General features: G+C 38.0%; 1 long non-coding RNA gene across 2 annotated transcripts in view; it reads left to right on the forward strand.

Annotated features, from left to right (window-relative positions):
• The window catches only part of LOC112823104 (uncharacterized), a 62,779-nt gene that overhangs the window by 10,790 nt on the left and 24,376 nt on the right, over positions 1 to 27,613 (forward strand). For both annotated transcript variants that reach the window (XR_012378123.1, XR_003207935.2), the window contains exon 2: positions 16,651 to 16,778. This is a non-coding gene — a long non-coding RNA (uncharacterized lncRNA). The remainder of the gene's footprint in view (positions 1 to 16,650; positions 16,779 to 27,613) is intronic.

Here is a 27,613-nt window from a genome sequence, read left to right on the forward strand (position 1 = left end):
ACTATCATTGTGGTCTCTCTCTATGGCAAGATTCCTCTTTGACACACCTGTCTTGGGGGTCTTTATAACATAATGGCCTCTGTCGATTCCCATTTTGCTTAAATAAGCATTCATCTAAATAAGAAAGTGTTTGTTTTTCTAGTGAGCTAAAGAGCACAGAAATTTGGAGCCTTCTTGTCAGGAGTGGTGACGAGCTGATTCATGAGAAGTATGTCACAACTGTGGTATCTCTTTTCAAAACAACTCTTCTTCCATGTCATAGTGCTTTGGTATAGCTTGTCTTGCATGCTTTCCTCCCTCCCTTTCTCCCTTCTTTTTTCTCTTTTTCTCTTTCTTCCCTCTTTCTCTCCTTCTCTTCTTTTCTTCATGGAGAAAACCACTCAAAATTCTTCAGGTTGTGATTTCATTTTAGAGTCTTTTATTGACTTCCATTTTGGTATGTTAGGGGTTATGTAAAAAAAATTTTTTTTGGTTTTAAAATGTTCATATTATTTCCTTATTTTTATATTATTTTCATATTAAAATGGTTCTAGATAGCTCCAAAACAGAATGCAAAATTCACATGGAACTTTAAAGAAATTTTCTTCTAAGGTACCTTTGGACTATATATCCAGAAAGACTAGAAGCACAAGATCTCCTTCCCTTCCTTTGCCTTTTCTGTCATTAGGGATATTTCTGTGACTTTTTTTTTTTTTTGAGAGAAAACAGAGGGAGGGGCAGGGGGAGAGAGAGAATCTCAAGCAGGCTCCACGTCAAGGGTCAGATGCGTAACCGACTGAACCACCCAGGTCCCTTCTGTGACATCTTTGAGAAGCATTCAAAACCTCTCTGTTAATGCAAGGTTTTCTTTAGGATTTTACCACTTTTAGTTTGTGTGTCTCGGGCTCTCGGTAGAATCCCACCATTCTCTCCTCAAAGCCCAGTGGATCTCTGGAGAGCCATGGGAGTAGGTGGTTGGTGGAGATAGATGAGCTGAGCACACAGTGGTTTGCTGGGGTGGAACCTGTGCTGTGCTGGAGAACCATTGGGAGGGCTCTGGAAGAGCCAATTTTTAGCACTTCTTCCTGACTCCTCTATCAGTGAAATCAAATTGGCAGCTTGAAATTGACCATGGTGGGAGTTATTTACACCACAGAAATTCGCAAAGGCTACAGATCAGGGTTTTTTTTTTTTTTTTTCCCCAAGACCTAGTTGTTAAGTATGTACCAACATACCCTGTAAGGTTGATGCTTGGTTTAGGTGTCTTTCTTATTATGCTTTGTATGTTACTGCTGCACCCTCAACCGCTATTATGCCTTAGCCTCTGGGGATAAGGGAAGCAATCAACCTTTGCCCCAGGTTTCACAAATGGCTTGGTTATTAATCAAGTGGTCATTTAGCTTCGTTCCCTTTGTTCAATGCCATGCTTGCAAGTATGGAAATGTTAGCTCTAGACAGAACCATAGATAAGGGAGTGAAAGCCCAGAGTGATTAATGACTTAACAAGGTTACAATTCTAGTTAGAAGTGAAACTGGGACAAGAATCCAGGTTTTCTAAGTCCCAGGTAGGTTTTGTTGCTCTTCTCCAACTCTGCCTCCCAGAAGTAAAAAAATCCTAAATCATAAATGTTCCATTGTAATTAGCTTCAGAAAACATTGCCGGCTACAGAATAAAATACTTGGTCTAATAATATTAATTTTTGCTTCTCTTTCTAACCTGAAAAAGAAGATACATTAAGAGAAATAGAAAATGTACAAGTATGGTTAAAAAAATAAAAACCCAAAGCTCTAATTAAATTAATTTGTGTTAAGAGACACGTACATTTACCATCTTCAACTGCCCACATTTTAAAGGCATGTCTAAATCTAGTTCTCATGACTTTAAACCAAAATGATATAATTTCCCTTGTTATTTTAATAGTTTCTTCCAAAGTACTTGTCTAGCAAGAAACAGAAAGATAGAGGGCAGCATGGGACCAGCGTGCTAGCTGCCCTTCGGGAGAACAGGACTGCATAACTCGCACATCTGAAGAGGTAGCCAAGACACAGAGGGAAGTAGCAGGCGTACCCACATTCTCTCCCCGACCTCTCCAGAAAATAATGCAGCGCCTTTTTCTCATTGTTTAAGAAGAAAAGGGAGAACTTGGAGACGCAGCCAATGACAGATAAATGAGTGCTCTGCTAGTTCAAAGTACTCCAATGGATAAATGAGTGCTCTGCTAGTTCAAAGTCAACATGCAGATTGGACAGAGGAAGCGTGCAGAGCTCAGAAGGTATTATTTTTTGAGGGTACAAACAAGAGAACTTGCCTGGCCGAAGGGGCTTTTGCAGGCCCTTCCAGCTTCTGTAATTGGATAGGTTTGGCAGCCTGAAAGAGGGGTTTGTGGTTCCTGATGAATGCTTCACTTGCACCCAGGCGTGATTTAGCGCGCTGCTGAATAAACACATCGTGGGATGGGGAGGTGATAACCACCAGCCTCAGCAGAAAGAGAGAGCCTATAAATATGCCAGGGGGTCAATAGAAGTGATTTCATTCTGCCTTCACAGGACTGCTGATGAGGTCTGACAGGGCAGCTCTACTTCATTACTGCATCACAATGGTGAAGGGAGTCTGAAGGGCAAGAAAGAGCAGTAGCCAGTGGTCCCAGCAGCAGGCTGTCACCTGAGCGGCAACTCCCAGGAAGGCCGGGCGAGAAGACCCAGTGACAATAGGCTGGGGTTTCTTGCCCTGGTTTTACTTTCCTTCCACCCTCTCCTTCTCTCTGTCTCCTCTCTCTCTCTCTCTCTCTCTCTGCCTACTCCACCCTCCCTTCCTCCCTCCCTCCCTCCCTTTCCATCCCTTTGCTATTTTGCTATTTCTAGAAAGAATCCTTTCTCTTGCTGGCAGAGCGTTTGTAACAAAGGCAAGAGAGCCCACCTAGATGCTGGAGCGGAAAGTAGAGAGCTTTTAACTGCAGGAATGTTAGGATCCGAACACTCTGGTTAGGCTAGAAAGGAGAAAATCCTGGGGGAGTGTGTATGCTGAACTGTTCAGAGGAAAGGAAAAATCTTTCTAGGGAAATCACCCATAAAACAATCGAGGAGCTCAAATAAAGCTATTCTCCGGCACCTTGCGTTCCCTTTACTTCAGGAAATAACACATTTCCCCAGACACCTCCGAGTTACCCCATTGTTCCTGGTTTTTTCTCTGGCTCAGGCTGCCTCTCTCCTCTTTTTGCTCCCAGACATCCATTTGCCTCTTGATAGCATGTCTCCTCTTCCAAGGCCAGAGAGCATCTCTCGCGCACCCTCTTCTGCCCTGCTCCTTCAGGGCCTGTCCTTTTCTGGCTCAGTCTGACAAATGGAATGGCGGCTGCGCCACCCAGATTGTTCAGCCATCTTAGCCCCGGGTTCTGATTGCTGCCTTATCAATCTGCCCGTGGACTGTCTAGAAAAATGGGAAGGATGAATGGTCGTGAAATAAATTCACTAGTCTGCTTGGCACTTTCCTCCTTTTCTATACTCGGTTCGTGCACATGATGGCTGTTTATTTGGTCTGTGCAATTTTCAGGAACGTGAGGGGGTCAAAGGGGGTTTTAAGGCAAGACGTCCTACTTTTCCTTGGACGGTCTGCTTCCTGGGTGCATTTGTCTTAACCCTGCAAATTATGTGCACATTGTTAGGAGCAGGTATTAGAGTCTTTTGAAAGACCACCATTCTTCTGGATTATTTTAGAAATAGAAACACACACGTGTTACCTGTAGTGCTTAAAATCGGGTTTATTTTCAGAATTAGAACTTTCTTGGGGACGAGTTGTTCATTTTTCTTGGCCTGCTGACTTAGACCCGTTTTCTAAGGTTCATAGGTTTAATGCAGTGGTAACGGAAGGTTCATTGTTTGTGTTTTGGTGTACTGTGCTTTTGGTGTAGGGTCACAGAAGTGATAAGCAGTAGTGCTAGGTAAGGCTAAAACTTCAGAAACACTGTTTGAAAACGTACATATGTGCATGATTTCATGGGGCCAGGCCTGAATTCTGCTCCAACTAATGTTGAGTTGCTTTAGAGCAAGGATTTTGTAACTTGCAGTGTGTGTGTATGTGTGTGTGTGTGTGTGTGTGTGTGTGTGTGTTTTATATCTGAACGAACTATTCAGAAGAATACCCATGGATAATGAAAGCACTTGTCATTGTTTGGCTTGGATTTTGTTTAGTTTAATCTTGTCTCACTGTCCCTACGTTATAGACCTCCTGTGGGAAGTGCCAATGTCATTCATCTTTACACCCCCCAGTAGCCTAGATTGGTGTGTGTGCACAGCAGGGTGGAATGATTGTTAGTTGAATACAATCTAAAGCATATTTTAAGTATTTCAACTCCGGTAAAAATCGTATGTAGAAGTTGTGTAGTGCGGAGGGAAGACAAGAAGGAAGACTAAAAATGTGCTTAGCTCAATTAGAAATTTAATTTCAGATTTTTACCAGTAGTTCCATTTATTTATTAGTATCTAGAAAAAAAATACATGAAATCACAAAATAGTCAAAATCTAGCTAGGAAATTAAAAGGCTCTTTAAGAAAAATAAATGAATAAGACTACTCATCAAGCGAAGTGCTGAAGGAGTACCTGCAATTTCTACTTCATAAGCACAAAAAGAGCAAAAAGAAAGATAATTGATAAATCTCTTTGTCTTACAAGCTTTGGAAATGATACATATCCCACTTCTCAAGCACTTTTTTTTATTTGAATAGGAGAAAATCCTGTGATACAGATAAACAAACAAACATAAAAATCCACACTGAAACAGGTAATATTCCCATGAAACAGAATATTAAGGCCTGAGAGGAAGAAGGCAGACTGAAGAAATCAGGCAACAGAATAGGGAAGTGGGAATATAAACTGTGGCTCTCAGTACTGGCTTCCTGCTCAGTGTGGTTGGTAGAGCTCATTGCCTGCAGAGGCATGGTTTTGTTGACCTTGACTTCGTGCATGAAATGTTAATGTCTTATATTAAAGATTCTTTGGCAGCATCTCTGCCTTCTTGCCTAGGTAATATTTTTCTTCTTGCTTTCACCTCTGATCTAGTCCTTATCTATCCATATCTGTGACTTCTTTAAGATATGTATAAAGTCCAACCATTGTGAACGGACCCAGAGCTTGTTATATAACAAAGCGAAAATTAGGTAAATGCTCTGAGCTTTAGTTTCCTTATCATTAGTAGTCTTCATGCTTCTTACACTTGGGTTCCATTAAGTTTCTCGCAAAAGTGGGTATATAATTTTCATCAAGTGTAGAACAATTTTAAACATTATCTCCTCAAAGATATTTTTTTTCTGTCCTCTGTTCTCGTTCCTGTGCCTTGAAAGCTCCAATTACACATATATTAGGCCATTTGAAGGTGTTCCACAGCTCACTGGTGCTCTGTTCATATTTTTGTCAGTCTTTTTTCTCTGTTTCACTTTGAGTTGTTTCTATCGCTACGTCTTCAAATTCACTTTTCCCAGCATTTTCAAATCTGCTGTTAATCCCATCAATTATATTCTTCATCTCAGTCATTGTCATTTTCGTCTTTAGAAATTTGACTTGGGTCTTTTTTTAAATTTCATCCTCCCCTCTGTTCCTGTAGCTTTTCGAATATATGGAATACAGTTGTAACCAAAGCAAGAGAAAATAAAGACCAGACAGGGAAGGGTCAGTGGGATTGAAAAGAGGGAGAGATTGAGGATTTATATGAGGAAATGAAATCAATGGCAGTTTAATCCTGACTAATATGCACAGTGGTGTCATGGAGAAGTCAGGGAAGGCTCTCAGGAGCCTGTAGGAAGGATGGAGGGTGCTGCATCACCTCCCCTTTCCCTTCTACTCCACTCTTTTGCCCCTCCTAACTTGAACATATACTCCCCAAGATGCACTTGTCTTTTTGTTCACTGCTGAGTCTTTATACTTAAAACAGGTCCTGGCACAGTCAAGTTTTGCTGAACAAATGATTTTGATTTTGCAAATATCGTCTCCAAGGATGATGGTATTGTCTGGACACTGCCTGCTTTGGTGAAATTTCACTGCTTTGTGTGTGGTCTATATTCCAGTAGGGAGGACATCTATGTCCAAAGTTGAATTAATTCTCTGTACTTGCCCATCCTGCTTATGTTAGTGTTTTGCAGCAAGTTCAGGGGTTAGAAGTGTGTCAGAGTATAAAGTTTCATATATATATATATATATATATATATATATATATATGTAAGAAGTCTGATCAAACATTCATGGTGGGGCTTCCATATTGCACTCGAATAGTCATAGAATGTCAGGACTGGAAGGGGCCTTTAATAATGATTGTAGTAACTAGTATTATTGAGAATCTAGTATGCATTAGAAACTCTGCTTCGTACTTTATATGGATTATTCATTTAATCTTCATAACAACTTTTTAATTTAATCTTTAAGCAACCAAATATCATTTTTATTTTTAATTTACAAATGAGAAACCTGATGCTCAGAAGCGTTGTACAACTTAAGAAGTTTCCACAGCTAGGAAACCACCTTCTTGGTTCTAATTACAACTAAGGAGCCAGCATTAGGGCTGAACATGAGTGCAAAAGCCCTGATGGTCCAGGGGCCAGTCCAGGAGTGGAAGATCTAAGGAAATCCCTTCTCCTGTGATACTCTTCTCATTTCCATGCTCCTGCTTGTACCTGCCCACTTGCTTGCTGGGCATACAGATGATAGCAGATCTCAGTGTACAGATACACTTGATGTTCCAAATCTATCACCCAGAGAAGTATTTTAATAATAACTCTGAGTTAAAAGTAGATGGTGTCTGGTCAATCAGTCAACTCATGTCCCTTGGCATGAGAAAGTCAATGCCCAGTGACATTCTGGGTTCTTAGGCATGAGCCCAAACCATGGATTCCAGATATGTGTGCTCCTAGCTGAGACCAAACTCATGGTTCCAGAGAACAGAAGGCCAGAGCACTAAAATGGGTGTATTAGAATTAAGCTGGCTTCCATCAGAAAGCTTCATATAAATATTACACCCAGCTCTATAAGACACTCAATGTTTGGTTTCTGAACCTATTAATATATAATGAGGATATGATGTAATTAATATTGTTTGTTTTGATTTTCCATTAAATCCGCTTTAGTAATAAGAATGCAAGGTAATTATTCAGAAAGGCTTTTCAACAAATGTCAGTTTTCATTGATTAAAAATCAAGTCAGTGCTTCATTTGAAATGATATTTACAAGCATGCTTTAAGCTGAAATGAATAATTATCAGGTTATTGAACTGCAAGTTATCTGCAAAGAATTGTCTACCTTTTTTTTTTTTTCATTTTGCACTAAGGCTTACTCTCAAATAATAATAATAGAGGACAAACCAGAGGGTGTGGAGAAGAAATGTCATGCTTTTGCTTTTATGGGATTTAATTTTCTTTACGTAATGTTGAAGCCGGCTTCCCGTTGGCTGTAGCATCTCCCCAAACTGAAGTTTTGGAGAACCAGAGCCAGACATTGTTGCTTGGGAGGCACTTGGAGCTGGTCATCACACAGCAATCTAAAGTTTCTGTTTTCCTCGGGTCCTGCTGCTGTGAGTGGTGGTTGTGCCAAGCCAATGTGGGCATTTCTTTTCACTTTAAAATGGCTTTTTCTCCTACATATTTCTCTTTCATTATTTCACATAAAACAATGGGAAAGTAGTCTGTCATCTGTTACTCAGAGTCGTGCTGAAGGTTATGTGAATTCACAGCCATTTGTTTTTCCAGTGACTAAAGAATGCACACAGCAACAACCCCAACAATTTAGACTGCAGTGTATTTATATTTACAAATAGACGTATACATATAAATCAAGTCACCAAAATTATGCACCACATGGATTTTAAAATAATGTTCTTTGCGTGACTAACTCTTATTCAAAGCCCTCCAACAAAATGACAAAAATCCATTACTATATGCTCTCTTCATTTACTCACTCATTATCCTTTGTACCAAATACTCTTGTAGGTGCCTGAGATGGGTCAACAAAGAACCATCCAAAGTCCTTACCTGTGGACCTCACAAGTGAGCCAGGGAGACTGGCAGTGATGGACAAACATGTGAAATACGGAATGTGTCAGGTGGTGGTAGACGCCATCCAGGAAAATCAAGCAGAGGAGTAGATGGGGGAGCTGGGGCAGAGAAAGAGTTTCCGTTTGCATTTAGGTCATGAGAAAAGCCACACTGAAAAGGTAATCATTGAGCAAAGCCTTGAAGAATGTGAGGGAGTGAGCCATATGGGAATCTGGAGGAAGAGCATTGTAGCATCTGGGACCAGAATGTGCAAAGGTCCTACTGTGGTGGGTGGCTGTGGAAGCAGGAAAAGGAGGCCAGTGTAGCTGGCATAGGGTTCAAGGGGAGGATAATAGTAGAAGAGACAGCAGATCTAATTGAGGACTTATTGAATGAAAATACCTATTTCCTGACAGCTCACATCTGTCATAAGAGATGTGTTTTAATAACTTGAGTCTAGGAGGCTGTTGATCTGATGGGCAACTCATGTCTTTCTTACAGATTCTTCCTCTGTGATCACTAGGAATTAAGCTACTTAATTATTGGCTATCACAATCTATTTTTTCAAAGATTTTATTATCTATCTATCTATCTATCTATCTATCTATCTATCTATCAATCTATCTATCTATCTAACAGAAAGAGAAAGAGAGTGCACAAGCAGGGGGAGCGGCAGACAGAGGGAGAAGTAGGCTTTCCCAATGCAGGCCTCAAACCCAGGACCCTGGGATCATGACCTGAGCTGAAGGCAGATGCTTAACTAGCTGAGCCACCCAGGCATTCCTGGCTATCACAATCTGAATGGGACTAATCCTGCATCTCTGGGTTCTGGGATCTGGTCAGAATTTATTCCCACCCATGTCAACTAGGTCCACAAAGGTTGGCTTGTTTTGTTTGTTTGTTTTTTTAAGAAATAGATTAACAGGGAGAAAAAATATCAGAGATGGGAAGAATGACCATTTTGTTGTAATTGAGAACAGTGTTGGATACAAGTATATGAGTTAGAGATGACAAGATTTTCAGACTTAATTCTGAGTTTACTTCTAAATTATGATATTTTGGTAATTGTCTTCATATGAAAATGGACTAAAATTTTAAATGCTATATTCCTGATTCCTGACACTGAGAATGTCCTATCTCTTCCTTTGGCTTTTCTTGGGTTCTACTTAAATGGCAGGAGAAAGCCAAGTAACATGTTTGGTTGAATGGTTAGATTAAAGTGGTGGGTTGTGGAGATAATTTGTTTGGTACTTACTTTGGCAAGGCATTTACTAGGGCTTTGCACATTATCTTCTTTGGTCCTCAGGACTCTCTCTGAGGTAGACAGAGAAACTGATTAACGTTCTAAGCAGTACCCTCTACGCTCTGACTCCATCACACATGTAGGGAAGGCGATGCCATTCAGTGATAAGGTACAGGATGCAAAGGAGTCAAATCAGGACCCACATGTATTAAAGGTGGCTGGTGGGAACACTGATTCAAAATATTTCTTCATCTCATCGGAGAGAACACCAATCCCTTAGGGATTGGATCCATCATCTATCTCCAGTGTCAGAGGGCACTGCTTGCTTAGGTTACACATTGTAGTCAGTCAGAAATACAAATCTTGGGAATATCCAAGAACCCAACCAGTAAATGATCAAAAAGTTTGCAATTAGGGTAGATGAAAACCAGGGAAATGTGAAGACCCTTAGTAATTCTATGGCATCAGAATATTAAATCTCTGTAATAACAAATTACGATATAATGAGGTCACATTAGTGGAATAAGAGGCCCAGATGCCTCAATGATTTAATCTCTCTCTCCACATAAGCTTGCATTGAATTTTAATGAGTATTTTGATTGATAACATATTTAGTTCAAAATAGGTCTTTGAAGACAGCTGTAAGAGTATTAACATTTAAAAGATGCTATGATAGAAATTTCATTAAGTAGCTGATAAGAAAAAAAATTATTGTATAAACCTGCCAGTGTCAGACATACTGCTATGACCCATCCATTCCTACTGAATAAAGGGGCAGTAAAATATCTTTATTGGACTATTCTTTGAACACTATAGGAGCTCATTTTATTATCTTATGAAAAAGCCAAGTGTGGAGACCCACAGGGCTGCGGCAAACTGAAGAAGGTCCCCTAAAGGGCCTATGTGCTGACTCACCTGCCCCAGGGCCCAGCACAGAAGCAGGCTTTTGAAAAGTGCCCAAACTTCCTGTGGAAGAGACTCATTTCCTAATTTTAGAGCATTGGTCTAAGGGCTAGGGCCTGCTGGGATACTGTCCCTGGATGGAGGGTGGTGAGCACTATCTTCTTGTTCTCCCTCTGTCTTGATGAAGCTAGTAGGCACCACCTTTTTTTTTTTCTCTTTATTCCTCTCTTTTCTTTTTCTCTTCCTCTCTCCTCTTTTCTTTTCTTTCTTTTCTTTTTATTCCCTTTTTGTGGCAACCACCATCTTTGCAATCCCCCTCTGCTTCCCTTCAGCCAGTGGGTGACATCTTCGTGCTCTGTCCCTCTCATTGCCCCTGACTGCCATTATCTCCCAGAGGGAATCCTTTACACACACTTGGTGACCGAGTTTGTGTATCTGGTGACCCGATTTTTGAGGCCGCTACCTAAAGAGTGCCCCTCGATCACCTGGCTCTGGAGGCCAGGCGGGTTTATGTTCCTGGGTCCCATGGGACTGTAACAGTTGGAGAGACAGTTTTTGGCAGGCTGCCACTCCCAGCCCACTGCACAGACAGAAGAGGAACACACTCCCAGTTTTTTTGAGGGGCAGGCTTCTGGTTTGGCACATTTATAGGGGCCTGTAGAGGGGCTCTCCAGAAATGGAAGCTGGTAATGCAATCTTCGTATTCCTCTCTGCCTCACTCCAGCTCAACAGTATCTTAGAAAAAGGAGCTTATGCTTTTCTCTGGTGCCCTGATTTTTGTGGCTGCTGTCAGGGGACACTTTTATATCATCTGGTTCTGGTGGCCAGAGAGGCTTATGCTCATGGGTCCCTCAGGGCAGTAACCAATGAAAAAATAGTTCTTAGACAGCAAGCCCCATCCCCCTCCCTTGCCCCGGCCAGGGAGCAAGAAACAATAGACTTAGGAGAACAATCTTTCTGGAAAAAAAGCCTATTAGCTTATGATCATAGCTGCAGCCTGAGGGGCAGGCTTCCAATTAAACACACATGTAAGGGCTGACTGGAAACCTGTCCTGAGACCTCAAAGAGCAGGCACTATCTTAACAGATATATACAGAACATTCTATCCAAATGCAACAGAATACACATTCTTCTCAAGTGTACATGGGACATTCCCCAGGGTAGATCATATGTTAGGCCACAAAACAAGTCTTAACAAATTTAAGATAATTGAAATTATACCAAGCACTTTTCCCACCACAATGGTATGAAACTAGAAATCAGTTGCAAAAAGAAAACTGGAAAATGCACAAATTATGTAGAGACTAAACAACATGCTACTGAACAACCAATGAGTCAATGAAGAAATTAAAAGTGAAAGCAAAAAAATTTCTTGAGACAAAAATGGAAATACAACATTCCAGAATTTGTGGGATACAGAAAAAGCAGTTCTATGAAGGAAGTTTATAGCGATAAATCGTTACCTCAAGAAACAAAAATTTCAAATGACTTAACTTTACACTTCAAGGGACTAGAAAATAAGAACAAACGAAGCAGAATGAAGGAAATAACAAAGATTGGAGCAGAAATAAATAAAATAGGGACTAAAAAGACAATAAAAAAGATCAATAAAAACAAGAGTTGGTTCTTTGAAAAGATAAACAAAATTGATAAACCTTTAGCTAGGCTCAACTCATCAAGAGAAAAGGAGAGGGCTCAAATAAGTAATGTCAGAAATGAAAGAGGAGACATTGCAATTGGTATGACAGAAATACAAAGGATCATAAGAGACTACTAGAATTGCACACCCAACAAATTGGACAACCCAGAAGAAATAGATGAATTGCTAGAAACATACAACCTTCTAAGACTGAATCATGAAGAAATAGAAAATCTGAACAAACTGGTGATGGGTAAGGAGATTGAATCAGTAAGTAAAATACTACCTACAAACAAAAATCCAGGACTAGTCAGCTTCACTACTGAATTCTACTAAACATTCAAATAAGAATTAATATCAATCCTTCTCAAACTCTTCCAAAAAATAGAGAGGTGGGAATACTTCCAAACTCATTTTATGAAGCCAGTATCACCTTGATGCCCAAACCAGACAAGGGCACCACAAGAAAAGAAATTTACAGGCCATTATCCTTGATGAACACAGATGCAAAAATCCTTAAGAAAATACTAGCAAACCGAATTCAACAATACATTCAAAGGATCATATACCATGATCCAGTGAAATTTATTCCAGGGGTGCAAAGGTGGCTCAACATCTGAAAATGAATCAATGTGATACATTACATTAACAAAATGAAGAATAATAATCATATGATCATCTCAGTGGATGCAGAAAAAGCATGTGACAAAATTCAACATCCATTTATGATAAAAAGTCTCAACAAAGTGGGTATAGAGGGAATATGTGGCACCATAATAAAGGCCATAAATGGCAAGGCCACAGCTCACACACTCAATGATGAAAAACTGAAATCTTTTCCTCTAAGACAATGATGCCCACTTTATCACTTTTATTCAACATAGTACTGGAAGTTCTAGCCAGAGCAAGTAGACTAGAAAAAGAAATAAAAAGCATCCAATTGGAAAGAAAGAAGTAAAATTGTCATCATTTCTGATGACATGACAGTATATATTGAAAACTCCAAAGACTCCACCAAAAAACTCTTAGAACTAATAAACAAATTCAGTAAAGGTGCAGGATACAAATTCAATATACAGAAATCTGTTGCATTTCTATACATACCCTAATAATGAACTATCAGAAGGAGAAATTAAGAAAATAACCCCATTTATAATTACTTTGAAAAGAATAAAATGCCTAGGAATAAATTTAACCAAGGAGGTGAAAGATCTGTACTCTGTAAACTATAAGACATTGATGAAAGACACTGAAGAAGACACAAATAAATGAAAAGGTATTCTGTGCTCACGGACTGGAAGAATTAATATTATTAAAATGTCCTTACTACCCAAAGCAATCTAGAGGTTCAGTGCAAACCCTACCAAAATTCCATTGGCATTTTTCACAGGAATTGTACAAACAATCCTAAAATTTGTATGGAACCACAAAAGACCCTGAATAGCCAAGGCCATCTTGAGAAAGAAGGACAAAGCTGGAGGTATCATGCTCCCTAATTTCAAATTATGTCAGAAAGCTATAGTAATCAAAACAATGTGGTATTAACATAAAAACAGACACTTAGATCAATGAGATAGAATAGAGAGCCTAGAGATAAACCCATGCATATATAGCTGGTTGGTTTATGACAAAGAAGCCAAGAATGTACAAAGGGGAAAGACAATCTATTTAATAAATGATGTTGGAGAAGCTGGACAGCCACAGGCAAAATAATGAAACCAGACCGGTATATTATTATTATTATTTTTTTACTTCCAATAAGTACAATATTTATTAAACATATCTTCAGTTGTTTTGTTACATAGTGTGCAACAAATTACAATATTCTGCAGCCACAAACTATGTGCAGAGTATGAAGAAACTATTAATCAGATAGTGTAATCTTTCCATTTATAACTCTACAAGGAAGAACTAGCAAATCAGATCTTACATATAACATCTCACTAAACTTTATGCACGGAAAGTGACAGACACTGTTTGTGCTGTTTGATACAAAATGGCTGAACTTCATCTTCAGAAGACTAAACCTGACATCTAAACATGCCAATATGAACATCAAAACAAAATATATTCTAACCAACCACGGGAAACAGTCTGGTATCAGGAAAAGCAACAAGGATTACACACATTATTTTATAAACCAGCACACAAAGGTTTAAAACAGTTCTGAAAATGAAGTTAGCTGTCTTGAGTCAAGGGAATAAAAAAAAGTCAGTATTGACCATCTACAATCTCTGACCTTTGTGGAGATGGTAAGAATCTGTTGTAGTGCAGCTACATACAGTACAATTCAGGCAATTTTGTTTTTTCACTTGGGTTCAGATTGCAAATTCATTGCTGTGAGAGAAGGACGGAGGCAAATTTTAGCAGCAACCTCCACCTGACTGCTTGACCGGAGTGCTCTGAATTTTCACATTGGACTTCTCTGCACCACCAGCTGTTGCTCCAGGACCCATTCACTTTTTAATCTCAGCTGCCATCATCATGAAAGTACACTAAAGTACACTGTACACTAAAATTAACTCAAAATGGATTAAAGACTTGAAGTAAGACCTGAAACCATAAAACTCTTAGAAGAAAACATAGGCAATAAGCTCTTTGACATAGGTCTTGGAGATGATCTTTTGGATACCAAAAGTGAAGACAATAAAAGCAACAATAAACAAATGGGACAACAACCAACTAAAAAACTTCTGCACAGCTTTAGTTTTTAGGAAACCATCAACAAAAGGAAAAGGCAACCTACTGAATGGGAGAAAATATTTGCAAACCATATATCTAATAAGGAGTTAATACCCAATATACATAAAGAACTCATGCAACTTAATAACAAAAAAAATCCAATTAAAAAATCCCAAAGAATCTAAATAGACATTTTTCTAAAAAACAAAACAAAACAAAACAAAACAAAACTATACAGATGGTCAACAGGAATATGAAAAAATGCTCAGCATCATAATCATAAGGGAAATGCAAATCAAAACAGTAAGATATTGGGACACTTGGGTGGCTTAGTCGGTTAAGTGTCTGCCTTTGGATCAGGTCATGATCTCAGGGTCCTGGGATGGAGTCCCACATTGGGGTCCCTGCTCAGTGGGGAACCTGCTTCTCCCTCTCCCTCTGCCCCTCCCCTTCCCCCCTGCTCATGCTCTCTCATATAAATAAATACAATTTAAAAAAACAATAAAAACAACCAAAAAACAAATGCATTGAAGACTGAGGTGTATTTACTGTGAAGTGATGAAGCTTTAGCTTCAAGGCCTTCTCTTGATTGGTCCACTCAAGGGTCTGGGAGGGCCTTGGCCATACATTTGGAGGATCATATGATTTTTTGGGTAAATTTTACAAAGCAACATACTATCTCTCACCACTCTGACTTACCTTGCTTTCTTCCCCATGTTTTATGTCAGTTATACTTCAATAAAAATATTTAAAAAGCCAAGTGATACCAATAAAACAGGTAAATGTGTTAAATTAAAAAAAAGAATCTGAAACTAATGATGTACTATAAGTTGGCTAATTGAATTTATATAAACTTTTAAAAAGGCAAAAAAAGAATTTCAAGTAAAAGCTACTTAAATATACAATGGCTGGGATGCCTCAGCTCTTGGTACAATTGCAGTAGCTTTGAGGGCTTAGGTGGTATCTCAGTGGGATGAAACAGACTCGTGCTACCCAACTGTAATGTAATGTAAGCCACAGATTCAAGCTCTATCTAGACTTCAAAAATTTCTGGACGTTTCTGGAATGAGCTAAGGAGGAGCTGAATCGGGAATACATTTAGTTTAAACCGGTACAGTGGGATAAAGATGTAATTTGCAGTCATTTGATGTATAGTTAAAGATGTAATTTGCAGTCATTTGATGTATAGTTATTACAACTGGACACATTTATGTGTAGGTATTTCAAGCTGACCCAGTGTAGGAATGGGTTGCAGAAATCCTTCTCCTTTCTGCTAGGCCTACTTACCAGCATCAAAACACAATGGCATGGAACACTACATCACAAACTAATGATGTGATGTATGCTGATTAACAAAAGATAAAAAAAAAAAAACACCACAATGGCAGGATGAGAGGTTGCACATCAGTGTAACTATATCCTATAGATCCTAGTGTATCCTTTAGAAGTTAGTCTGTGAGACGTTCTTTTAATCATCTATGTACAATTGTAGTAAATGTACATACGTAGTAAATAAGAACAAAGTTGTCCTTATTGACATAGTTAAGACAGAAGCTCTCTTGGCAGATCTCTACATGGTAACATAGCATATAAAATTATCACTATATATATATATATATATATATATATATATATATATATATATATTTTGGTGGACCTACACAAAATACCATTTATCAGACTTCTTATGCTTTTAGGATGTAAGCTTATAGCAGTACTACAGTAAATAGGTCTCTTATAAGAAAAGAACTTGGCAGATATTTCCCCAAATTTGACAATACTCCTAAAAATTTATGTGACATTAAGTGTAATGAGTTATGAAATCAAAGGAACCCTTTTATACTATAAGTAATAAAAAACAAATTTTGGTCAACCAAATCAATAAAAGATTGAAATATCTTTCTATTCTTTCTAGAAATACATTACAAAATTAGCATCATATGAAGAAGTGATTTAAAGAGTATGTAGCCAAAAAATGTCAGGTAGTAAGTTAATATAAATATTATGTTATTTTCTGCTTGTTGTGATGTTTTTGGTACTTATCAGCTTTTAAAAGTTCATTGACATTTCTTTTTTCATTCTCATTAAATGATTGCTTAATGAATAATCATTATTATCTAATGAATGGTGAATACTTAATTTTGTGTTGTCACTTTGCATTTTATGAGTCCCCTCTTCTGTCATTTCTACAGGTTTCAGGCCACACAAAATCTGGATCCACCCTTACTTTCAGCAATCCTGGTAATAAAAATTATTCATCACTCAAAACCAAGATCAAATGTTACTTCCTTTATAAACTATTTTCTGAATCCCTAATCAGGTAAGAGCTACTTTAGAATTGTACAGTGATTTGTTTTAACACCTTAAAACCATAATTAAAACGTGCCTTATTTTCTTTCTTTCTGACTGTCCTGTATTATTTGTATTATTGTCTGTCTTCACTGTCAGAGAAATGCAAGTCTTAAGCAGAAAAGGTTGATGTGGAGGGCATTGGGACCTGGAGATGATGCATCCCATTGGGTTTCCAGGGACATACCCAGGAGCATAGTTTCAGGTAATCAATGATCTAGAGGCTGCTGGTGTCAAAGAGGTCTAGAACGTACCCCAAGGGTTAGATGAATCACAGAGACACTGAATCTCTTCAGCTGATCCTAACCAGCAAACCAAGTCAATGGTCATTATCAAGGCAATTTTTAACACTACTCAAGAAGGCTCCATGGGACATCTGGGTGGCTCAGTTAGTTAAGGTTTGTCTTCGGCTCAGGTCATGATCTCAGGATCCTGGGATTGAGTCCTGCATCTGGCTCCTTGCTCAGCAGGGAGCCTGCTTCTCCCTCTGCATGCAGTTCCCCCTGCTTGTGCTCTCTCTGACAAATAAATAAATAAAATCTTAAAAAGAAAAAAAAGGCTTCAGTAGAGAAATTCAAACTTAGAGGCAAGTATCAATCTAAAAGACAAAAGTATGGAAGGCCAGATAGCCTTAGAGAAATTGCATAGCAGGCAATAATCTTAGGGCCTTAGTCACTGCACCTAGAAGGACCCTAATTTCTCAACAGAAGAGCAAGGAGTTACAGCAGGCTTACCAAGTAGGCTAACTTGCTTGTCATCTGGATACTTTGAGTTCTGTGTACCCTAGAATGGGTATGAACAGAGCCCATCTGCTTAGGGGTTGAATGGGCAGAGCCCGGAGGAGGGCAGTGTGATTGAGGAATATGTCAGATAATTGTTTGTGATGTTCTTTGAAGGCAGGAACTATGGGTTAAACTTGAATCTTCCTAGAAAAATGTTGAGCACTGGGTAGATACTTGGTATTTGTAAAATTAAAAAAGAAAATGATTTTTAGATCTAACCTGTGTACACTCCAGAGTTTGGCATTGTCTTTCTTGAAGTGTGGCTCCCAGAAATCAACAACTGGCATGTAACAGTGAAAATTTTTACTTCTCCAGATCTTGCTGTAATTCTTTATAAATGCTGTGTAAGATTGTATCATTCATTTTATGACAGATATGGGTATTGTTTGTTTAATGACCATTACCACCTAATATGCTTGGAGTTAAGTAAGGTTTCTTTGCTTTCAGTGAGGTCTAATTTCAAGCCTTTCCCCCTGATCTTGAACATCTAACTGGTTTCTTCAACCAAAATACTGGATTTTATACTTATAAATGTCAAATTTCATCTTGAAGGTTTTTGTTTGGGCATTGCAGAATTTTGGAATAATTATGAATGTCTTTTATTTATTCTATTATATATCCCCTCCAGCTTTTTTGCCATGTAAAAATTTTAAAAATTTTATTTATTTTTAACTATGTATTACTTGAATAAACTTAGATTTTCTATATATGCAAACCATCGTGTGTGTGTGTGTGTGTGTGCATGCATATCTGTATCCTATAAATTTTTTACACAAAGAACTTTAATCAGTGTTAAATGGAGAACTTATTTAACCAAGACAGTAAATAAAATATTGAGAAAAAGAGCCAAGGACAAACTTCTCCAAGTTTCTTAGGTCATTTGGATGATGTTATTGTGTGGATTGAATAAAAGGATATTTAGAGAACTTTGGGAACATGAAGGCACTTGATTAATGTTAGCTTCCCCTTGGAGGCTTAACTGGCTGAGCCACCTAGGCGCTCTGAGATCTTTTTTTTTTTTTTTTAATAAAATACAGGCATTTATAGCTATAAATTTCCCTCTAACCACTACTTCACCTGCATCCCATAAGTTTTGGCAGGTTGTTTTATTGTTTTCATTCATTTCAAAGTATTTTCTAATTTTCCCTGTTGTTTCTTCTTTGATCCATTGATTATTTAAGAGTGTGCTGTTTAGGGGCACCTGGGTGGCACAGTCAGTTAAGCATCCAACTCTTGATTTCAGCTCAGGTCATGATCTCACGGTCCTGGGATCAAGCTCCACGTCGGGCTCCCTGCTCAGTAAGGAGTCTGTTTATCTCTCTCTTTCCCTCTGCTCACTCTCTCTGTCTCTGTCTCTCTCTCAAATAAATAAATAAATCTTTAAAAAAAAAAGGAGTGTGCTGATTAATTTTCGTATAATTGTTAATTTCCTGAATTTTCTACCTTTTTTGATTTTTAATTTCATTCCATTGTGGTCAGAGACATATTTTGTATGATTTCAATCCTTTTAAATTTATTTAGACTTACTTATTGGCCTTACTATTAATCAAGTGACCATATATATGTGAATATGATTCTATGTTTTCTATTTTTTCTATTGGTCTATTTGTCTACCTTTGTGTCATTACCACAAATATTTTAGTTACTAAAGCTCTATAGTGAGTCTTAATATATGGTAAGTCTTCCAACTTTGTTCTTATTCAAGATTATTTCTGCTATTGTTAGCCATTTGGATTTTCATGTAGATTTGCAATCACCTTGTCAATTCCACACAAAAATTCGTTTGTGATTTTGATGGATTGCATGAGATCTATGGATCAATTTGAGGAATATGGTATTTCTACCAAAGTGAACCTTTAATCTATGTATGTTCTGCCATTAATTAGGTCTTCTTTATCTCAGTAAAATTTAGTTTCCCGGGAGGGTGTTTTACACACCTTTTATTAAAATTATTGCTAAGTAGGGCGCCTGGGTGGCTCAGTCGTTAAGCGTCTGCCTTCGGCTCAGGTCATGATCCTAGGGTCCTGGGATCGAGTCCCACGTCAGGCTCCCTGCTCGGCGGGAGACCTGCTTCTCCCTCTCCCACTCCCCCTGCTTGTGTTCCTGCTCTCGCTGTGTCTCTCTCTGTCAAATAAATAAATAAAATCTTTAAAAAAATAAAAAATAAAAAATAAAATTATTGCTAAGTATTTGATGTTTTTGGTGCCTATATAAGCGATATCACTTTTAAAATTTAATTTTCTCTTATTTATATTTAGAAATACAATTATATTTTGTTTAATGAACTTCTATCCAGTGACCTTGTTAAATTTACTTATTAATTCTTACTGTTTATCTGTATATTCTTTTGGATATTCCACATATATAATAATTTGTCTTTAAACAATTAGTGTTTTATTATTCCTTTTAAAATCATTATTTTTATAAAAATAAAATCATTATTGATATATATATGCTATATATATATATAGTCAATTTATGTCAATGTCTATATATATATATACTCCTATTACAGTAGTTAATTCTTCCAGCAAATGATTGAACTAAAGTGATAGAAGGTATCATTGTCTCATTCATGATTGCATAGACAATGCTTTCAATATTTCATCATTATTATGATGACCCCATATTTGGGTTCTTGGAAATATACTTTCCATATTATATTATTATATTATCACTGATTTTCTATTCTATTATATTCTATTATATTATTATATTATCACTAGTTTCTATTATATTATTACATTATCACTAGTTTCTAAGACTTCTTTTGATTTAATTCAATTTTTAAATTTAATATAGTTATTGAGAAATTTAATTTTGCCAAAAGTTTTTAATTGAGATGACTGTAATGTTTCTTCTTTATTCTGTCAAGATGGTGATTTTTACTAATTGATTGATTTTATGGTGTTAAAATAACCTTGCATTCTTGGTATAAACACCACTTTGCCATGATATATTATCTTTTTTTTAATATATATAGCTGTAGTTTAAATTTGTGTTCGGAAGAGAGATTAGCCTGTGATATTCCTTTTTAAAAATGACTTTGGAAGAATATGGTATTAAATTTATGCTGGCCTTGTAAAATGTAGTGGATTGTGTTTCTTCATTTTTTATTTTCTGGATCAGTGTGTGATTGGTGTTTTTCTACCTTAGATGTTGAAGAATGTACCAGTTCATCCATCTAGGCTTGAAGTTTTCTCTGTAGAAAGGTTTCAAACTATAGATTTGATTTTTTAAATAAGAGCAGTACTATTCAGATTTCCCCATCCTCTTTTTGCTGAAAATCTTAGTAAGTTGTATTTTCAAGGAATTTATCTATTTTTTCTTTGACTCATAGTTTTAATTTTTTTCAAAATTTTGAGCACTTTTAAATTATATTTTGTTACTGATTTCTAATATAATTCTTTTCCTGTTGTTGGAAGAAATGTACTTTATGTAACTTCAGTTTTTTAAATCGATGCTTTTAAATTTATTTCTCAAGCCCTTCACTTCCCTAGAGCTTTAGACTTTCTCTCTCTCTCTCTCTCTCTGTCTCATACATACACCCACTTTTAGATAAGATTATAAGGAATAAAGTGTAGAGTGAGAAGCCCACTTATCCATGGGTGCAATCTTAGGAACACCAATGTTTGGGAGGAAGAAATGGATCCAACTAAGAACACAATGAAAGACTAGAAGAGAGAACTTTTTATTTCCAGAAAACTAAGAGATTAGAGCTTCAAAAAACAGTACAGGCCCTTGTGCAAATAGGTACTTATTAGCTGCTATAATTTCACTCTTTCCCCTAATAATGGGATGTTTAGAAATGTGGCTGAAGCAGCAGTTTCTACCCTTATAGAAGCCTTTACAAAATCATATCTTATATCGTAGTTCTCCCAAAATCCTAATAGGTAGAGTGTTAGAGTATAAGGAATTGAAGGTGAACTTGGAGGTCAATTCTCTCTCTTTGAAAAGACAAATGTTAAAAAAAAAAAAAAAAAACCCAGCGGGGAAGCAAAACCAAGCTTAGCTTACAGGAGAAAATAGCAAACTGTAAGGAGAATTCCTGGAGCATAGAAGAAAAGGACATGGGCAAGGATAAGGAAAGGTCTAGTTTTCAAGAGACCAAAATGAACTTTTTTCTTAAACTAAAGGCTTAATGAGCTTCTCCCCAAGTTGAGAAACTCGCAGGTTTCCCAGTTTGAAGTCATTAGCATATCACAGGCATGCCCCTTTTTCTAGGATGTTAAATTGTGATAACATTTCAATAGGAGAAGTGGGAACCTGACCTGCTGTTTTTCACTTCTTGCCTCATTAACATACTTGAGGGTTTGGGAAATAAATTTAAGAAGCACATGGCTTTTTACTTTCCCTTCCCAGATTTCCAACATTTCGACCAGTTTAGGTACACCTTCTTGGAGATATTGCACTAGAATGTTTACATAAAATGCTTGTGGAGAATATGTCTAAAGCATTTTATAAAGGCTAACTTCTTTTTTGCTAGATTTTCACTCTGGGAGTTTGTTCCATTTCAGGGGACAGAGTTTGATCTGGAGTGAGCTGTGTAACCACACAACTGTGATGCCCTGTAATGGAGAAAAGCTGCATGTGATGGACATGTTATCTCTATCTTCTCCGCTTCTGACAGATAATAGGTCCTGTTAGTGCTCAGGCCTGGGTTCCGCTAAGAGCATCAGTGAGTCTGTGTAAGAAAGTCTGAGAGAAGCTGAGCACCAAGCCTCTTTTAGTGTTAAGAGTTCATAAGAAAGGGAGAGCTAATTCTGCCTGGAAGAACATAGAGGGTGAGGGCTGGGGTACAGCAAATGCTTCCGAATGAGAAGGTAGGGAGGAAGAACATGTAGGGGGAAGGTGGCAGGAGGTGGTGATGTGACCTTCCTGACAACCATCTGCAGCTTGAATGAGTTCTTCCAAAACTGATGAAGGGCTTGGAAAGGAGTAGATATCAGTGGAAACTGGTGTAAGGCCTAAGCTGCATGCCCAGAGGAATCTAGGAAAGGGAACAAGACAGACTAGGAGAATGATGCTGGTATGATCACTGGAAATGAGCTTGGAATTATGGGACAATCTTCAGACTTTCAGCAGCCAAGGAGTATGGCAGGAGATGGGCAAGAATTATGGGACAGTCATCACACTTCAAGCAGCCAAGGAGTAAGCTGGGGTTCTGGCCGAGTAAGCCTCTGTCTCCAAGGGGCAAAGGGCTCCATCTGACACCTCCAGTACATTTCTGTGGCATCTACTCTTTTCTTTCCCATTTCTCCATTCTCTTTATCCTTTCCATCAGAGTCTTCAAAATGTAGGGGAAAAAAAAAATTCCAGGCTCTCAAAGTTTGTAAAGATCAAGTTATTTTGAGGGATATTCAAAGAAGGCAGAGAATTAAACTTGAAATTTTTGGAAAATCTGGAAAAAATAGATTATATACAGCTGGAGGGAGGGACATTATCTGAAATGTCCTATGTACTCTACATGATGCCGAAATCTGCACAGACCATAATAGCAGTTCACTGACGCTAAGCCACTTTATTTTTCCTTATGTGCATACTGCTTTGATTAATAAATAGTAGAAGAATTATTTTTAAGGGGTCATATGTTGGTATCCGAGTAAATCATTCTGTATAGCATAGAATAAGATAGAAATATCTATCATCATAACAGTATTATTGATATGAAATGATGCATTATCCAAATAGTTTTCTTCCTTGCTTATGTTTATTTCCCATAGATATATATACTTATATTTGGTACCTATGTATATGCCTTGCACCTGTTATATATATATATATATATGTATATATATATATGTATATATATATATGCATGCATGTATTTCTAAGCTGGCCATTTTATTTTTTAAAAGATTTTATTTATTTATTTGAGAGAGACAGAGAAAGCATGAGCAGGGGGAGGAGCAAGGGGAGGGACCAGAAGACTCCTTGCTTAGTGCAGAACCCCACATGAGGCTTGATTCCAGGACCTTGAGATAATGACCTGAGCTGAAGTCAGACCCTTATCTGACTGAACCACTCAGGTGCCCCTAACCTGGCCATTTTAAGACGTACTGTTTACTTTCATCCTCTGAGGTATCATTTAAGTTATTAGTAATTCTGTTCAACAAGGGGTCATCTACAGATATAATGAACATAAATCTAAACTTTATTTAGTCCAATAATACCAGCTGCAGGAGCCTTTGGAGGACATCATCATTTTGTATGTATGCAGATCACCAATGACTTTCTAATTACCAAATTCAGTAATTTCTTTTCTGGTTAATCGATCACATTTGACATCAGTGGTTAACTTCTTGAAACACTCTTATCCCTTGAATTTTCAGATTTCACTCTTCTCTGATTCTCTTCTAACTTATCTCATTGTCTTTTCTCTATTGCTGTCCTCCCTCTATTTGTATGTCCCTAGTACATCAGAGCTGGAATTTTAACTTATTCTTTTGTCTCTCTACATATTTTGTCTGGGCCATGTTACACATTCATATGGCTTTAGCAACTATTTTAAGCTAATTATTTCCAAATCTTGATCTTTAGCTCCATTGTGTCCCCTTGAATTCCAAGTTCATATTTTCAACTACCTACAGGAGGTCCATAATCAGATGGGTTGCAGCCATCTTAAGCTCACAACTTCAATAGTAAATGTATCACTTCCATAATTCTCAAGTTTCAACTCCTTCTTCTACTGTACTCTGTTTTGTCTGGTGGTATCATGGCCAACCCATGATTTATTAGATGTAGTGGGGTGGAGGACTCCATACTCTTGGGCTTCTGGTTGGATCTGACCAATGAAGGGCAGGCAGGAGAGAAAAGGTTAGATTACCCTGCTATACCTGTGTTTTGGAATTGCTCTTCTGGCAGTGGATTCTTCCATGGCTCTAAGTCTTGCCGAGAGTGTTCTCTTCCACACCTCCAGCTCTCATCTGGTAAAAGCATTTCCTCAAAAGGTAATTTTTTTTTTAACGTGAAGATAAGGTCAACCATTTTCTAACCATGTTTCTTTAAGTAAATATATATATTTAGTGTTAGTACCTACCAAGCTAAGCTTTGTGAAGATACAGAGATTAATTTTTCAAAAATGTGTTTTGATTTCAGAATGCTCACCATCTACTGGGAGAAACAAATGTACATATATAAACATAACACGGAAGAAATAAAAATTAAATCTCCTAAGAGATACAAATAAAAAAATTCTGGCAGTCACAAATATGCAAGATGTGGAATTTCTTAAGATTCTGCTAGTGCAAATATCTGCAAGATATTCTTGAAGTGGTCAATTGAAATATATCTATCTGAAAAACAAAAAAACAAACAACAAACCAACAACAACAATAACAAAAACACCCCAAAATCAAAATATTTCCGCTTTCTATTGCTTCAGAGCTAGGTAATATCTTCCTTTCATTGCTTGTCTTTGGATAGCTAAGTATCTCCTGATGTTTCTTTTAGCTTTTCCCCTATGACTATATATAGTTTCTTTGTTAATTTTCCCCAAATTCCCTCTGAGCTTCCTTTCTTTTTCCTGCCAGACCTTAACTGATTGGTGATCTTGGAGTCTTTCACATTGAAAATCGAGCAGGACCCTCTGGCTCTTGTAACCTATTCTGCCTTCAACAGGAATGTGTTGCTCCGATCCCAGCCCTTTGGAATCCAACTCTGACTTTAGTCCCTTGATAGTATCCTGGATTGAGGACCCCCCTTCCAATAAGGTATTCAGGCATTTTAAAATTTATAAACTTTTAACTATGAAGGGAGCCTAGAATTTGAGGCCATTATCTCTGCAAGGGCCACCTAGCTGCTTATCACTTTTCTATCACTCACTCATTCATTGACTCTTCATAAATTCCATAAGACCAAGAACTGGTGCTCCCTTGTTGCCAACTCTATTTCCAGAGCCTAACCAAGTACCCTTTACATTGTAGGCACTTTATATTTGTTAAATGGGTGAATGAATACATAAAGGAATGATTTAAACAAAAAAAATTTTGACTACCGTTTGTGTCTTAAGCCTCCGTTGGTGTGGGAAATAAGGATGGCTACCAAGTCTCCCTTTTCCCTGGATGCCTGCCCCTTTGGCCGGTGACTTTGCCACTGCTCCTACCACAAGGTGGTGTCTATTTCCCTGCATCTGTACCTGGGCTGCCTTCTGACTTGCTTTGACCAATCCAGCTTGGTGGAAGTGATGCTGTGTGTCCTCTGTGGGAAGGCTGTAAGAGGCCTAGCCGTGTTGCCTTGAGGCAGCGTGTAAGGGAGCAAGTCTAGCCAGCTGGAGGAAGGAGGCCACGCGGAAAAGGACTAAGGAAGCCCAGCTGACAGGTGGCACCTACTGCCAGACCTGTGAGTGAGGCTAGAAACTTCCAGCTCAGCCAGTCTTTCTAGATGAACGGGGCCGCTTGAGTGAGCCCAGGTAAAGGCATGGCAGGAACCACCAGCCAATGTGCAGAAGCACATGAAATGATAAATCATTGCTTTTGCAGGCACATGCCTTTAAAGATGACATGACTTTAAAAACAAACAAGTCAGTGTCATTCCCTTTAAGGAGCTTATAATCTACTGGGAAAGACATATCACATGTACTAATAATTTCTGGTTCTGGTTTGAGTAGATTATGGATACAATTGTAAAATCTTCCTACTGGAGTTGTGAATGATTCTTGGCAGCGGGGAAAAGGACATCTAACAAAAATAAAAGGAAGACAGAGAGACCTTGAAAAAAAAACTCACATTTGGCCTAATACATGTGAAATATTGGAAATGGGGAGACACACATGCACAAAGCTGGGGAGTTGGAGCCATTTATTTTATGCATTATTTAGGAAGGAGGTATGAATTTAGTATTGTCCTAACCATCTCAGCTTTTCTCCATGGGAGCATGCAGGAAGAATATATTTACACTGGGTTCTATACAGATATTACATATATTTTACATACAAGCTCTGACGGACTCAATTCAGAGAGAAGAGTAATCTTTCAGATACTTTTTATTGCATTTATATTATAAATTCCATTTTGTGGGCGAATATCACTGTAAGCCTCGGTATTCATATGCTAATGTTATAAGTTGGAGTTGTCAAGAGAATTATGCACAGGCTTGAGTACATGTGTGTGTGAGTGAGTGATATTTGTGTTTGCCAAAGCAGCATGTGCTCCTGAAGGGAGAGTGTGTCTTATCTTACTAGCTGTCTGGTCTCAGTTTCTCTCTCTAATGTGCCAGGAAGAAAATGTCTTTATCACTGAATATTTTGGTGATGCACAGATTCCAGGATGCCCTCCAGTGGTATGAGACATCTGTGTGTGTGTGTGTGTGTGTGCACACGCACACATGTATATATGTGTGTGTACATACACTCATTAGGAGTGGGAGATTAGGATACTTTTTGCTTCTATGTTCTCCTTATTTCATGGGATATCTTTTAACATTCTCTCAGAATTTTGAACTCCTTTGGTTTTATTTGTGAGACAATTTAACATTCCACAGACAAAAGGAATGTGCTCTGGTATTTCACTCTTAACACTTAAGTCAATCCTATGTTTCTATAAGAACAATAACCTTATTTAATTGGATATCCTCAGTAGAAACTTTCTATATGTGTCTTAAATTTTAATAACTTCATAGCAACGGTAAGCAGCAGCAGAAGGCATGACGTTTGATATAATTGTAAGGTAGAGTTTGAGCAGTGAGACTAGGGGCCCGGGAAGAGGGCCAATTCAGTGAGACTAGAGGTGAGGCCAGGGATGCTCCACTAAAGCATTCTGTGGTCAGGGGGATGTCACTGAAGGATTATAAAGTGAGAGATAATATCCAGGTCCAGGTTCATATATTGGATGGTTCACTGAAGCAGGGGTTTGGAGGAAAGACCTATCCACACCCGAGTGGATCTTCTCTCTCATCAAGCCAAGTAAGGTGTTTTACCCACCATCAAATGTTTCTTAGCAAGTTTGTCAAGAACTAGAATGTGGACTGTTATTTCTCTGGGTCCATGTATGGTTCTGGGCTCACCTTCATCAGAATTTCTCAGGGG

The sequence above is a fragment of the Callorhinus ursinus genome, unplaced genomic scaffold, assembly GCF_003265705.2.
Source record: "Callorhinus ursinus isolate GAN/ISIS: 27379988/994484 unplaced genomic scaffold, GSC_fseal_2.0 scaffold5, whole genome shotgun sequence".
Classification (NCBI taxonomy): Eukaryota; Metazoa; Chordata; class Mammalia; order Carnivora; family Otariidae; genus Callorhinus; species Callorhinus ursinus.